The sequence below is a fragment of the Rhinolophus hipposideros genome (assembly GCF_964194185.1).
Source record: "Rhinolophus hipposideros genome assembly, chromosome: 19".
Lineage (NCBI taxonomy): Eukaryota > Metazoa > Chordata > Mammalia > Chiroptera > Rhinolophidae > Rhinolophus > Rhinolophus hipposideros.
In genome coordinates, this window is record NC_138065.1 from 19,445,494 (window position 1) to 19,448,939 (window position 3,446).

Here is a 3,446-nt window from a genome sequence, read left to right on the forward strand (position 1 = left end):
AGGAAATGCGGTTATGGTGAATCATATCCTATGCCTGCCTAGGATTTCGAGAACACGAACCAAATCCACTCCAAGAAAATTAAGTGTGGAAATCCTGCAATTGGAATAAACAGGAGTTTAACTTTGGTTTAAAAATTTTCTAATTTATCATGGAAAAAAAAGTCACCGTAAGTATCACAAGTGACCATATTGCTAAATTGGAATAACTCAAGGTCTACAGTTTATTAGTGTACACATTTAATAATGACATCTTATATGGTTTTAAAATATTTGTATTGTTTATGCTAATTTCCAGGTTTGAGGAATTACTGTATTGCTTATTTTCACATCAAAATCTGTTAAAGGAAGGAAGGTAGGGAAGGAGGAGGAGGAGACTTATTATTGGGGTTTGGAACCATGAAATAAAGCAAAGGCTCACAAAGTAGAAAGAGCCGAAGTTGATCCTTGATCTCATGTTTTTTCCATTATAACCAACTTTTTCCACAGAAGTAAGTTTCTGAAGCCTACAGTGTGTCTTAGAAATAATTTAGCTGAAAGCATTCCTTTTACTGATAGCAAAAATAGTCCAAAATCACAGTTAGTAGCCACAGAGCCAGAATAAGTAGGCATCCTAACCATGGGTATTCTTTCTAGGTATAACTATATTCTTCAGGCACATATCGTCATTATTAAGATCTACTTAATAATGCACACATGTTAAGATCTACTTAAAGAGAGTACCTTATTTGAAAATGGGTTTACTCACTTACAAATACAGATTCAGTACTCAACATCATGGTGGGAGAAATAAATCCTTTTGCCTTCAAAAATAAATAAATTTACCTAGAAGTGTTTTCAATTACTACCTTTAAAAACACTTTAATTCAATATAAAAAGTGATATTGTTTTATTAATATTAAAGAATAATTAATAAAGAAATTAAAGAACCACTCAAGGAAAAAGTTACACACGAGGTGATTAACATCATTAATCATCAGGGAACTGCAAATTAAAAACACAGTGAGATATTATTACACACCCAGTAAAATTCAGAAGACTCATTGGCAAGGCTATGGAGAAACTGGAATGCTCATCAGTGGTTAGTGTAATGTAAATTGCATAAACACTTTGGAATTCCAATTCCTGGGTATATGCTGTAACTGAAATGAGTGCTGTGTCCAACAAAAGACATACACAGCGATATTCGTAGCAAAGTTATTTATACTGGCCCAAAACTAAAAGGACATAAATGTCCATCAATAATAAAAAATGATAAATTGTGATATGTTCATACAACAGAAATACTATTCAGCAAGAAAAAAGAATAAACCACTGCTATTCAAAACAACATGGATGAATCTCACAGAAATAAAGTTGAGCCAAAGAAGCCAGACATGAAAGAGTACATTGTATTATGATTCCGTTTATAAGAACAGGCAAACTAATTTATGGTTCTTGAGGTCAAATAATAGTTACCTTGGGGAGTGGAAGACATTTACTAGAAGGGGACAAAAGTGGTCTTCTGGGATGCTGGAAATGTTCCATATCTTGATCTGGGTTGATGAGTACACATATGAAAAAAAATTAATCAAATTATACACTTACGATTTTGTGGATTTTGCTGTGTGTAAGCTATAGCCCATCTCCAAGGTACTCTTTTTCTCCACTTTCTTTCTGTGAGATTCAGTCATGTTGTTTTGTGTAGCAGTACTTCATTCTTTTTCATTGCTGTATAGTACTTCATTATATCAGTGTACCACAATTATTTTTATTGTTGTCGGGTATCTAAAAAGTTTTTTAAAGCTTTTTTAGATCTCAGATGAACATTTTCTGTGCTCACTAGTAGACTGCTTATAAAAATACTAAACAATATTAGTATTTCTAGCTAATATTGCATATTAGCCATCTTCTATTTTAAGATTTAACAATTGCCAGGTGACACTTATTTGGTGTCAAGCAAGTCCAGAGATCTAAATGCCATGACAGTGATAGAAACAAAGTTTTTCGTAAAAAGAGTAACTCGGGGTATAATAATGTTTGCGAAGATGACCTTTATTACCCCAAATGGGGAACAGGTTTCTCCTCAAAGTCGCACAACCAAGATCATGAGAAAGTGGCTCTCTTTAAAAAATAAATAAATAAATAAAAATGACCCTTTGTGCATCAATAAAATGTTCTATCTAGAGGGCTTGTCTATGGTTAATGAACTTATGTAATTATTTCATAGAACTTTTGTGAATGGGATAAAGAATGGACATTAGATAACTATAAAATTAACGTCAAACTGTATATCTGCCACTGTTTATTGAGTCTACTAACTGCCTGGCACGATGCTAAACCCTTTATATGTGTTCTTTCATTTATCCTCACAATGATGCTATGAGGGATGGTATTATTATCTCTATTTCACAGAGGAGGCAACTGAAGTCTTTTCCTAAATAAGGTCACAAATATTTTCTATGTTCTCTTTTGGAAGTTTTATAGTTTCAGGTTTTCCTTTTACATCTATGATGCATTTGGAATTAATTTTTGTTAATGGTGTGAGGTGTTGATCAATGTAATGAGAATGGATAAATTAGTCAATAAGAGTGTATAGAATGATATGTGCAAAGGGTGGATAGAACCCAGGAAAAGACAAAGTCAAAGCTTCAACAATCAGAGTTGGGCAAAAAAGTCACAAGGCATTGTCAGAGAAGCACCAGGAAAATTCTGGAAAACCAACACTGTGTACTAAGATAAGCAAACAGGACTTTGTCTTGGATGAAGTCACTAGTGACCTTAGGAAGAGCATTTACAGTAAAAACAAACCATTCTGACATCGGAACTACTACAACCAACTACTCTACAGGAATTCCCCTTGTGGAAGAATTTGGGTGAGGTCTGAAATCTGTGAGCATTCTGAAAGGTCACTTCTTTCGGCTCAGAAGGGTCTGGGCTTCCCCACACTGAGGATGACTGAGGCAGATCCCAGTCATACCCCATGGGGCAAGCACTGTGGAATTAATTAGGTCTCGGGGTCAAACCAGAGGAATCACGGCCCTGCTGGGAAATCAGAATCACACTCCCGGCCGAGCTGACACCTCACCAGGGAGGCGGCTGTCTAACTACAGCAGAACAAAAAGGCGGGAAGAGAACTCCGCAGTCGGGCTATCCCCGGGCAAAGTAGGGACGTCCCTCCCACCCGCCACTCCTCGTGGGTCTGGAGCAGGAAAGGCGCAGGGCTCTACTTCGCAACTTCGGGTCGCGCTTTGGAGCGAAGAGCTCGAGCACTTACCGGGTCCTAGGATGGGGATGACTCTGCCCTTTTCCAGAAGCCATGGGGCTCTGGATGCACTCCCCACGCCTGACTAACCTTTTGCATCCGTGCCCCAGGAGCCGGTAGGTCACTGCTGGCCCAATGGGGAGCAGACCTCCCGAGCTTTCAACCCCACCCACAGAAGTGAGTCGTAAAGTGTGGTAAAGGCGCC

At 37.8% G+C, this 3,446-nt stretch overlaps 1 long non-coding RNA gene across 1 annotated transcript in view; it reads right to left on the reverse strand.

The window, feature by feature from the left end:
- Positions 1 to 3,420, reverse strand: part of LOC308487480 — a 133,525-nt gene extending 130,105 nt beyond the window's left edge. The window contains exon 1 of the long non-coding RNA XR_013991704.1: positions 3,254 to 3,420. This is a non-coding gene — a long non-coding RNA (uncharacterized lncRNA). The remainder of the gene's footprint in view (positions 1 to 3,253) is intronic.
- Between the last annotated feature and the right edge of the window lie 26 nt (positions 3,421 to 3,446).